The sequence below is a fragment of the Apium graveolens genome, unplaced genomic scaffold (genome assembly GCF_009905375.1).
Source record: "Apium graveolens cultivar Ventura unplaced genomic scaffold, ASM990537v1 ctg551, whole genome shotgun sequence".
Classification (NCBI taxonomy): domain Eukaryota; kingdom Viridiplantae; phylum Streptophyta; class Magnoliopsida; order Apiales; family Apiaceae; genus Apium; species Apium graveolens.
Genome location: NW_027418996.1, coordinates 492 through 13,689, shown reverse-complemented (window position 1 = coordinate 13,689; position 13,198 = coordinate 492). Strand labels below are relative to the sequence as shown.

Sequence of the window (13,198 nt, the reverse complement as noted above, 5' to 3'; positions counted from 1 at the left end):
AACTTCGCATAACTAGGCATTTGTTCCAGAGCCTCAGCGAAAGGTATATTGATGTGAAGTTTCTTGAACACCTCCAGAAACTTCCCGAACTGTCTATCCAGCTTTTGTTGCTGCAATCTCTTAGGAAAAGGTGGTGGAGGATAGAGCTGTTTCTCCCCTGTATTAGCCTCAGGCAGAGTGTGTTCAACAGTAGTCTTCCTTGGTTCCGCCGCTTTCTCCTTTTGCTTAGATTCTTCACCTCTAATTTCAGCTTCTACTTTTTGCCTTTTCAGCATCAGCTACTTTTCCAGACCTTAAGGTAATAGCCTTGACTTGCTCTTTAGCTTCCTTCCTGCCTGGTACTTCCGTGTCACTGGGAAGAGTGCCAGGTTGACGATTGAGCACTGCATTGGCTAATTGACCGATTTGATTTTCCAAGGTCTTGATAGAAACCCCTGACTCTTGCACAACAGCTTAAGTTCCTCAAAATCAGCACTAGTAGGTGCAGCTGCACTTCCCTGTTGAGGATATGATTGCCTTGTAGCATACTGCTGTGGTTGCTGGAATCCAGGTGGGTTAAACTGTTTACTCACTCCTTGCTGATATGGTGGCTGAATAGCATTCTGATTATTCCCCCAGCTGAAATTTGGATGATTTCTGTTGTTAGGATGATAGGTCGCTGGCACAGGCTGCTGTTGTCGCTGATAATTATTCACATACTGAACAGATTGACAAGAGAACACTGATCCGTAGCATGAGAACCTGCACAAAGCTCACAAACCATAGCTATTTGATTAACTCCATACGTAGCCAGAGAATCAACCTTCATTGATAGCGCTTGGAGCTGGGCTGCAATAGCGGTGGCTGCATCAACTTCCAGAATACCTGCTACCTTGCCTGACGTCATCCTCTGAGTTGGGTTTTGATGCTCATTTGCAGCCATCGTCTCTATAAGATTATACGCCTCAGTATAGCTTTTAGCCCATAAGGCGCCTCCAGCTGCTGCATCGAGCATGGGCCGAGATTGGGCCCCCAAACCATTATAGAAACCAGTGATCACCATCCAATCCGGCATTCCATGATGTGGACATTTTCTCAACATTTCCTTGTAGCGTTCCCAAGCCTCGCACATAGATTCTGTAGGTTGCTGCGCAAACTGAGTAAGAGCACTCCTCATAGCAGCAGTCTTTGCCATCGGATAAAACTTCACCAGAAACTTTTGCGCAAGATCTTGCCACGTAGTGATGGACCCAGCTGGTTCAGAATGTAACCAGTCTTTAGCCTTGTCCCTCAGTGAGAATGGGAAAAGCCTCAACTTGATAGCCTCATCAGTCACGCCATTATACTTAAAAGTGCTGCAGATCTCGACAAAATTCCTTATGTGCATGTTGGGGTCTTCAGTTGCCGCTCCTCCAAAAGAAACAGAATTCTGCACCATCTGAATAGTGCCCGGCTTGATTTCAAAGGTGTTAGCTTGAATAGCCGGATGAAGGATGCTTGACTGAATGTCATCAATTTTAGGCCGAGAAAAATCCATAAGAGCTGGATCAGCTTGAACAATACGATCTCCCATGTTTACTGGTTCTTTCTGCTCAGTTCCTGAATCCGAATCCTCAAAATCTAACTTCTCCGGAATATCAAGAACTTCGTCTGTCTCCTCAGCTGTATCTAAAGTCCTCTTGCGAGCACGAGAACGAGTTTGCATAAACGCTTGCTAAAGTACCTGAAACACAACCGAAAAAATAAGTAACTACTACGTCCTAATCACTGAGTCCTAATGACCAATGATGGTAAGTACATAAACTAAACAAATACCGAGTCCCCCGGCAGCGGCGCCAAAAACTTGTTAGGGCGAAAAACACGCTAATATTCACGCAAGTATACGCGTTCGCAAGTAATATAGAATACTTTCTAGTTCGTTCCCTCAGAGACTCAGACTAAATTATTGTCTAATTAAACTCACTCACCAATGTATGATTACTTCTCAATGTTAAGATATAACACTTAAAATTGTTGATTAAATATTAACTATAATTAACTACTTAATTAATCATAACTAACACTTCAATTTATCAATAATAAAACACTCATGAGATCACAACTTCATTACTTCCTTCTATAGCCATTGTTATTACCTTTAGCATGTGACAGTGATGATATTAATCGAATAACACGAAACTGATAAAAGCCAACTTTCATTGTACTAATACCATTCTACCAAGCATCCACAATTAAGATAGAAGTTGAATAGTCATCAATTATGTTGAGTTCCATATGTCTACAGAAATTGACAACACAACGATTTAAGCACAAGTTATTCCTTTTGATTACATAGGGCAAATAAAACTGTTAGAGTTACCCACTAATCATGCACAACGTACATGAACCTATGCTAGCATGGCAAGTTCTAAATCTCAAGATCCACCGTCGCTTCACAAGAGATTAACACCCTATCTTATATGTTCGCGACGCACATAAGACGAATACGCACAACCAATACTAGATATCATGCAATCATCACACACTAAAGTATTAAACAATTAACTAAAGAATTCCATAATAAATCCGTTGCAACCCCATGATCACGATTAGCCCATAATAGCACTTATCGTCATCATGGGTTCATATGAAATCATGATAAACAAACACAAGAAAATAATAACTAAACTAATTATATTAAAACAGAGTACGTCACAAGAGTAAATAAGTTCAAAGCAAGAAAACTAGCATCCAACGTTACAACGAAACAAGAATCACAAGAATATATGCTTCCTCTTCGTTGCGGTGTGCTAAATCGGTCTTCTTCCTTATCTCTTCGCTCCTTGCGTAAAAACACAATCTTCTTCAATCCATACTTGTGAAAACGTCTCAAATCTACTTAATAATAGTCCCATAAAACTCAGATTACATAGAAGTGGAAACCAAACAGAAGTAGAAGTCCTAAAATAATTTATCTTTTTTTCCCGACCCTGCGCGGGCCGCTCAGCAATGCTGAGCGGGCGCTCAGACCTCTACTGGAAAAATTCTGATTTCGCTCCGTTTCTTCACGTAATCTGCCCTTTTCTTTCCTCTCGCAATGGTGAACACATGCCAAGGCTTATTCTTGATGATTCCTCCCCCGAAATGCAACTAAAACCCTGAAATGCATAAACACTAGAAAAATGCATCAAATACACAAAATACTTGATTTCAAGACACCAATTTAAGCCATTTTAAGACGTTCTAAGTGGTATAAAATGCCACTTATCAATAATTCCTCACCTACCAAACTATTTATATCTTGATCCTTTACCTCTTTCTGGCATTTCTTTATTTTCTCCAATAACTCGGTTGAAAAATCATACCGTACACTTTTGCTTCCTCAGGCTTGCAAATTTTAATCTCCAATTCCAATTTTTGAAATTCTTATATTATATCTTCAGGTACGGTAACACATTTAACTTTTCCTTCCGACTTAACGCATCTGCTACAACGTTCGCCTTACCGGGATGATAATTAATCGAGCAATCATAATCTTTGATCAATTCTAACCATCTCCTTTGTCTCATATTAAGTTCCTTCTGGGTAAATATATATTTCAAACTTTTGTGATCGTGAAAAACTCACACTTTTCTCCATACAAATAATGTCTCCAAATCTTCAAAGCGAAAACTATAGCTGCTAACTCCAAATCATGAGTAGGGTACTTCTGTTCGTGTGGTTTCAATTGCCTTGACGCATACGCAATCACCTTATCGTGCTGCATAAGAACACATCCTAATCCTTTGTAGGAAGCATCGCTATAAATTATGAAATTCCCTTGATCGTCTGGAAGTGACAAAACAGGTGTCGATTAATCTCCGCTTTAATTCCTGAAAACTTTCTTCGCACTTGTCATTCCATAAATTTCATTCTTTCGTGTAAGCTTGTCAATGGTGTTGCAATTCTTGAGAAATTCTGAATGAATCGTCGATAATATCCTGCCAATCCCAAGAAACTTCTTACCTCAGTGGGTGTTCTCGGTCTTTCCCAATTCATAATTGCCTCAATCTTGCCGGGTCCACTTTGATCCCTTCATTACTGACTATGTGTCCTAAGAACTGAACTTCCTGTAGCCAAAACTCACACTTCGACAATTTAGCATATAACTTCTTTTTCCTTAAAATCTCCAAAGTTGTCCTTAAATGTTCCGTATGATCCTCCTCCGTTTGAATAGATCAAAATATCGTCTATAAATACTATAACGAACTTGTCCAAATATTCCTTGAAAATTCTGTTCATCAGGTCCATAAACGCTGCTGGGGCGTTGGTCAATCCAAAAGACATCACTAAAAATTAATAATGCCCATACCTTGTTCTGAAAGCTGTCTTTGGTATATCTTTGGTTTGATCTTCAGTTGATGATATCCCGATCTTAAATCGATTTTGGAGAAATACTTGACTCCCTTCAATTGGTCAAACAAATCATCAATTCTGGGTAATGGATACTTATTCTTGATCGTCAACTTGTTGAGCTCCCTATAGTCGATGCACAGTCTCATGCTTCCATCCTTCTTCTTGACAAATAATACCGATGCACCCCACGGGGATACGCTGGGTCTAATTACTCCTTTCTCTAACAGCTCTTGCAATTGCTTTGCTAACTCTTTCATCTCAACGGGCGCCATTCTATACGGGGCCTTGGATACTGGTTCGGTTCCAGGTGCTAAGTCGATTGCAAATTCAATTTCTCTATCTGGAGGAAGTCCTGGTAACTCGTCGGGAAATACGTCCGGAAATTCATTTACAACTGGAATATCTTCAAGTTTGCTGGCTCCTGACTTCTGTCGATCACATATGCTACGAAATGCTCACATCCTTGTCGTAGTAACTTCTTGGCTTGAATCATCGTTAAGAACTTCTTTACCTGCTTCTGTCCCTTGAACGTTACTATTCTTTCGTCTGGCGTTTTCACCATTACTTTCTTATTTCGACAATCTATCTGAGCATCATGCTTAGATAACCAATCCATTCCTAATAACGTCAAATTCTCCTAACTTAAACGGTATCAAATCTACACAAAACTTACTACGGAAATCTCAATCTCGCAATTCCCACAAACTTGGTTAACAGTTACACATTCTTGATTTGCTAATTTCACAGTCATTATTTCATTTAAATACCCAACTGGACAATTTAACTTACTAACAAAATCTTGTGAAACAAACGATCGAGTTGCTCCCGAATCTATTAACACTTTGGCACATAAAGACATTAAGCGTACCTGCCACGACATCCGTATCCTGGATCGCATCCTTTACCGACATATCAAAAACTCTAGCCCTCGGAGTCATTCACTGTTGGGGTAGATCCCATAATCCTTAATGCATTACTGACTGGGGTTGGTGTCTTGCAATCCCTGGCCATATGTCCTGGCTTCCCACATTTAAAGCATGTAAATCCAATGACTGGAACTTTCACTGCTGGATTCTGGATAGGCTGATCCTTATTTGCTGGCTCTCTTGCTGGCTGATTTCGGCACTCCCTCGAGTAGTGCCCTTTCTGGTTGCATTTAAAACATACCACATTCAACTTATTACAAACTCCTCCATGCTTCTTTCCACAAACTTGACAATCCGGAAAAGTTAATCTCAACTGATTCGGCTGATTCACATTAAATGAAAGATTGCCCTGGCCTCCGTCTCCTGCATTTTGTCTCCTGAAATTAAAATTTCTCCCTGGCTGAAACTTGCCCTTCTTAAAATTTGGAAACTTCCCTGTTTGTGACTGACCCTCACTTCCCTCAACTTTCCTTTTCTTGCTTTCCTTTTCTTTCTGGAATATCTCACTCTCTGTCTCTGCGATCATAGCTTTCTGTACAACCCCGGCATAGGTATCCAATTCAAAAATAGCTACCTTCCCTCTGATCCATGGCTTCAAGCCTTGCTGGAATCTCTTAGCTTTCTTTCTATCAGTATCAACATACGACGGCACATACCTTGACAATTCCTCAAACTTCCCCTCATAATCTGTTACCGACATGTTCCTTGCTTCAATTCTAAAAACTTCAGCTCCATTTGATCCTGAACAAACTGAGGAAAATACTTTTCTAAAAACAATTCCTTAAACCTTTCCCAAGTAATAACATCTGTGCTTTCCAATGTCTTCACCATCCCACCAATAGGTGGCCTCATTCTTCAGATAGTAACTTGCAAATTCAACGTTCTGCTCCTCTTTCACTTTTACCAAGGCAAAAGCCTTCTCTATTTCCTTTAACCACACATTTGCTTCAATTGGCTCTAAGGAACCCTTAAATTCTGGTGGGTTTACTGCCTAAAAAGCTTTGAAAGTTACCTGGGGATTGGTCTGTCTCTGCTGTTGTTGTGCCAGGTGAACTGTTGTTGGGCCAAGATTTGAAGAATCTGGGCTATTGCTGGGTCCATGGGTCCTGGGTTCACATTCTGGTTTGTATCATTCTTGGGTATTATGTTGGTTTCTTCATTCTGGGTGTTGGTGCGGGTATTTCTTCTGGGAGGCATTTTCTGTAAAGAATCAATCAATTTATTTAGCTTTTGAATCAAATTTGTATAAAAGAAAAGTTTTGTGAAATAGAAATATCTCTTTTGAAAATAGTTGTAACTAAGTAAATTGCATGCTTCTTTACAGAATATAAACAGTTATGGAAAACAGGGTACATGGTATCACAGGGTATACTGGTGCAATAAATAAGGTAAAGTAAAACAGGTGCGATAAAGTAAAACATTGTTGGAAATGAAAAGGTACTGATATATAGATCAAAAGTTTTAGGTAGTACAAGCGTAAAGACGCTTCGAAAGTAAAATAAAAAAGGGTACAACAACCTACTCACTAGTCAGCATCGTTAGTCTATAAATATAACTCAAAAGTTTCTGATACACATACATACTACTGTCCATACTACATAACCAACAACACTGCTCAACATCTCCATCTCAAAATCTCTAACTCAGCTCCAAGGAAACTCTGGTCCTGCCAGCCTCTTAAAATCCTCCATCACCTCAGTAGCCCAGCCCATCAGTGCATCAGGGCCTCTGCCAGGTAGTGTAGCTCCATGTAGCCTAGCCTCAAGAACCCTCCGTGTCACATGAATTCTCTCGAAGCTCCCTCACACCACGATCAACATCGGTAGTCCTAATGATATGCTGAACTCTCTAATATGAGCCAACAAGGAATCACGCTCCAATAAAAGAGCCTCATACCGGTAATAAGGAACTGGGGGCAATGTAGACTGGAATGGGGCACTCGCTACTGAATGCCCAGTGGAATCTGAATCAGCTGGTGGGGGTCCTCTGACAGGTGGCCTCATGCCTGGAGGTGGAATAGCCTGCAATGGTACGGGCTGCAACACCGGTGGAGGTAGAATAACCAATGCTGGTGGAATCACAGGACGTGGATCCGATGCTGGTGCTCCAACTGAAGGCTCTGAGTGATCAGCTGATACGGGAAAAGAGTCGGCCATCTTGCTATCTGAAATCATATCGTAATATAAGAATCTCGTACCACAACGCAAACTATACTAATACCGGTTATACCATAACACTCAACCTCTCAACGTTCTATCATCCTATACCTTACTTCTAATCCTATCCCTCTACCCATTCCCGTAACCTAGGCTTGTGTCAGTGACTTATAACCTGTAGCTCTGATACCAAACCTGTGGCGCCCTCCAAACCCGGGTCAGAAGTTTGGGGTCCACACATACCTTAATTATAACCTGCTTATAACAATAATAAAGATAATAATAATATATGCAATGACCCTACTTACCAACCACCACGGACCGCAACAGGTTAAAGTATGCACACAAGCCAAACACACTAATATATTACAAACCGTTCAAATCCCAACTATTTCAAACTCAAACTGAGTATTAAACATTATTACAAATTTTACAAACTTAAATTATTCCAAAAGAAGCCTACTAGCTCAGCTTTCTAATCTGAACCCCTAGCTCTCGCGCTGGACTGGGGATCCTCTTTACCAACTGGTTCCTTTTTAACTGGAAAGAATAAAACAACATCGCACAAATGAGCTAACTAGCTCAGCAAGTCACAATGACAAAACTGGGAATAATGATCATCAGGTGAATATGGTTATGATCAAGTGAACAATGGATTATGTTAGAATTGGATATTATACTTTTAATTTAAAAACCAAGGTTAGGCTGCTGATCAGTCACGCACTAACCCCAAGCAAGGTACACAGCATTGCTCTAACTACTGGATCCAAGGCACACATTGGCCTAACTTGACCATTATATGGTCTGACCACGAATCTGGTCCACAATTTTATAAAAACAATCCAATTCTAACATAATAACAGAATATGCAATAATAAACAATAACCGAAATCATTAACAACAATAAATGTTTAATAATGAAAAGGTTTCAATCCTTGTAAGGATCAATAAGGCAATTTAAAAGCTTGGATGCTGGATAATGAAAGAATTGGATAACAAAGGAATCAACATTTCAGGGTTTCAAGATTTAGGCTTTCAAAGCATAGGATACAATGAGTGAATGTACAAGTAATTCAGTTCAGTGTTTGGGATTTTGTTTGCATGTATTTGTAGAGTAGTATCGTAGATTTGTGGTTCTTATTTGGGTATACAATAATCAATGGATTAGAAAGAATATGATTCATGGCTCAAGGACAATAACTGAAATTAGGATTTAGGTTTATGTGCTTCAAAGCACTTGTAATATCACAGGATTATCAAGTACTACAATATCTCGAGAAAGTTCAGAACACTTGCCTGGTATTAGCTTACTACACTGCACTCGCTTCCAATCACAACTGTTTTACTCCTCAACTACCTGTTTCCCATTCCTACTCTTTGCTCACTCTCACATATCATAAGCATTTATCAATAATTTACTCATGGAATTCTATTCAACACATACTTCTATCTACCCTTCGTTTTACCCAAATCCGATTAACGGATTGAAAGTTATGCAATAATCAAGTAAACACCGAATATATAGACCGATAGTCAATTAACAAGTCACATATAGCACATAATACATCACGTAATCAATGATATATTTATAAAGAAGTCTCGGGTCATAAATAGGCTTTCTGGTATTTAAAATGATTTTTAAAACATTTTTCGGAATTAAAACGGGTTGTTGAATCAATTTCGGGTTAATAAACAGGCTTCGGTTGACCCATTCTGGCTCCGAAATAATTTTAGAATAATTATCGAGCCTTGGAAATAATTTAGAATAATATTTTAATGCTCGAAACTATTTTTCAGAATTTTTAAATCATTTTTAAATAATTAAATCTAATTAAATAACTAATTAAAATTAATTAATAATTAATTAAATCAATTAATCAATTAATTTTCAAATTAATTGACCAATTAATCAATTATAAATTAACTGAAATTAATTAACTAATTAATTTAAATTTATTGTGAATTAAAAATAATTTTCAAAATTTTCAAAAATTAAAAACGAATTTTATAATAAAAATAAATAGGAAATATGATTTTTAAACATTTTATAAACAGGAATCCTAATTTGCAAAGTCTGGAAACTTCGGGACCTAACTGTATTGTCCCCAAAAGTCCAGGGACCAAACTGCAATTTTACACCCCGTCGCCGGAAAACAGTCGGGTTCGCCGGAGAACACGATTCCGACCTCCTCACCTTACCACAAGCTCCAGATCACATCAAATTACCAGGAATACAATCATGCAATCAAAACAACCTAACAATCCCTGAGTTGGCCGGAATTTGGCCGTGAAGTTTTCCAGTTTCCGGCGAACATCGGAAAACTTCAAAACACAACTCCCTTCTCTACAGACCTCGTGGTTCATGAAATTATACGACTAGATTGCAAATTTCACAGAGAACAAACCCACTATAACACAACATCAATCTACAGAATAAGAAACCCCCAAATTTCAATTAAGAACATTCATACGGGTTATAAACCCTGATTTTGAAATTCGAAAATTAAACCCACTTTGAGCATGTTATTGAACTCCAAATCAGACGTATGACATATGAAAATCATCAGGAAAACAAGCTCTACAACATGCAATCATCACATCATACAAACAATCATTCGAATAAAAATTCATATTTTTAATAAAATAAATTTGAAAATAAATAAATTTTTAGAAAAATAACCTTGATTTCTGCAGTGAAACAAAGCTCAGAATCTGATAGAACACCTCAAATCCTTCGTTTTGGTTACTCAAGCTTTGAAAACAGAGATCGGTAACGCCTTTTTTGCTGTTTGATTCTTAGAACAGTTTATGTAATTAGGGCTTTTCTCTGAAAATTATATAATTATCTGTCTGCAAATGATTTTGATACGAAATAAAATACGTAAAAGGCCATTTATAATTACGGAAAATTAGTATCCCGTTGGATCATTCCGGATATAAAACGGTACGTTTATTTGTAAAAACTGTTCCAAACGGTATCAGTTTTCGGGATAATTATCCAAATCAGTACAATTTGTACTGCGGTCTTGGTCTCAGCGCCTGGTTACACGTATTACGAAGTGATAATTGTGATAGTTTAATAAAAAGCTCCCGTTTATCGAAAATACGGGTTTTATTGATTTACCGAAACGAATATTGTATCGAAAATGTTGCACCGGGACCCGCGCAGGACAAACCGTACGCCGGATCGAAAAAGTCGAAACATGGAATATGCTCAGAATATTACAATTAGGTTAGGAAGGAGTTCTCGAAAGAGTTTCGGGTTCCAAAAACGTAACAACGGTTGACGTCGGTTGGTTCCCGTTTTTATAAAATAGATTTTAATTACCCGGAAAAAGATTTAGAAATTTCATATGATTTTAAAATCCAAACCAACATAAAAATAATTAGGAATATATGACAATTATCTATATTTATTTTGGACATATAAAAATTAAAATACTCAATTAATATTATTTTTGAATATTCAAGTACAGATAATACTTAACAATTAACTCACAGAATAGATACTGAACACACATAATAATTTATAATAGCAAAATAATTACACGATATATCCCGGATATTACACCAACTCTAATTCTCTTTCCCTAAAACATAGTTTTAATGCTCGATATTATATATTATTTTTAAAGACCCAACTCTGTTCTTCTAGGACTCAGATATGTTTGTGTTGGGACCTAACTCCTAGAGATCTAACGTTTACAAATTGGAATGGAAAAGTTTAGATCTAAAAAATTGACTAGTCAAGGCCTAACATTGTGATCTAACAGTTGGGAGGTATAAGGATGTCTTAAAATTTAGTTAACAAGATGATCAACGGTAAATCAATATTAGAGTATTTAAAGGGCATGGTTTGCAACATCCCACATCGTTAAGAATAAGAGTGTTTGTGTTTTATAGATAATAGTTAATAGCTAATGTGTACTAAATCGCAAGCTTTTTCGAACTGACCTGTGGTGGGTTTTTGGGTCCGGTACGGATTCGGTGTGGGCTTGGATGTTATAAATGGTAACAGAGCTCTGGCCGGCCGGAAGTGCAGAGGTACTGCCAGGGTTCCGTATTTTATTTGTTAGATCGACGAGGACGTCGATCCTATAATAGGGGGTGTTTGTAACATCCCACATCGTTAAGAATAAGAGTGTTTGTGACTTTATAGAACAAGTCAACAACTAATGTGTACCAAATTGCTAGCTTTTACGGACTGACTTGTGTGGGTTTGGGTCCGGTACGCATTCGGTTGTGGGTTGGGTGTTATATGGTTGATCAGACTACAACTTGCTACTTCTTTTCTAACCAAGTGCTATATGAGAATTCTTTCATACAACAGATGCCTTCCTTTCTTATCCTAGGGGAAGAAGTGTTACATAAACGATAATGGAGGATTTCTCAACTAAGGGGGATAAGTGGCAGGAAAAAGCAAAGGTAAAGCACTTGTGCACCACACCATTGTTTTATATACGGATGTCGCTATTAAACGGGAGAAGTGGTAAACAAAATATGATTTTCTAGTGATTAGAAGAAGTGTTATTGGTTCATTACTGTTCTTTGAAACTACAGATATTCTATCGAACGAGAGAGAGAAGTGGTTAACAAAGCGTGATTTCCTAGTGATTAGAAGAAGTGGTATTGATTCGTCACTGTACTTTAAAGTGGAGAAGCTATTTTCCTAAAGGGGAGTAGTTGTCTCTCATGGGGGGAAGCAAGAGAGATATGTGCTTCTCAATAAGAAATGTGTTATTAAAACAGAAGCTGTTGATGATTACTTCAAGACTAAGAAGATTTATATGGAAGAGATTTGAAGAACCAATGAAATAAAGATGAGCCTACTTGAAGGTCACTTCGGTACTAGAGGAACAAGCATCTTCATTTAGTTACTCAAGAAATCTGTAAATGCAGAATCTGATCCAGGAAAACCTAGAATTATTTTCAATTCCCGATACTTTACTTTTTCTAGTTGTTATTTAAGTTATCCTCTTATTAATTTGATTTTTAGGTTAATAATGAATAGAGGGAGATTGTTGGTGAGATTGTGAAGTTATATAAACAATAGACGTGATAACTCAATACTAGAACATGACAGGTAAATAATACTACATCTACACAAGATATCGAAGAAATGAAGATAATGCAAATACAAAGAATCAAAATATTAGAAGTATTAAAGTAGCTTGCAGGTCACTGAAAGAAGTTCATTAATATGTTCATGTCTCAGTGAAGATAAGGTCTGAAGAATTTCAGGATTTCAAAAGTATTGAAGATTCAGAAAAAAAGTCCATAAGAAGATTTCACTGTATTAGCATTGATTGAAGATAGATAGTTTAAAGTATAGGAATCTGAAGAATTGAAGACAGGGTAAAGACAAAGGTTATTATCTATGTACCAGAAAAGATTCTAGTGAAAGTACAATGTTATTGACAATAAGTGTTTGAAGCAACGAAGGTTGCTGCAAGCTTAACAATATAAACAAGGATATAATACGAAGACTGAATCGAAACTAGTCATCTGTGAACTAGACCAGTTGCACAAGAAATCACGGTTCGTGAAGGAATCAGAGTATTATTAATAGAACAATTGTTAAGTTGAAAAATGTACCAGGATTGAACGTTTATTTGTTAAAGTACCAGAAGAGGTGTTGAGGGTAGACAGCTAAACAACTCAAGGAATTGGCCAAAATAAAGTTTAATTATCAACTTAAATAGATTTATTAGTGGACTTTAATTTAATTTATTAATAAACTGAAAGTGATTATTTCATAAACTT

General features: G+C 37.5%; 1 non-coding gene across 1 annotated transcript; it reads left to right on the top strand.

Annotated features, from left to right (window-relative positions):
• The first annotated feature begins 1,052 nt into the window (after positions 1–1,052).
• Positions 1,053–1,159, top strand: LOC141702690 (small nucleolar RNA R71). Its single transcript, XR_012567230.1, has one exon. It is a non-coding gene; the product is annotated as a small nucleolar RNA R71 (small nucleolar RNA).
• The last annotated feature ends 12,039 nt before the right edge of the window (positions 1,160–13,198 follow it).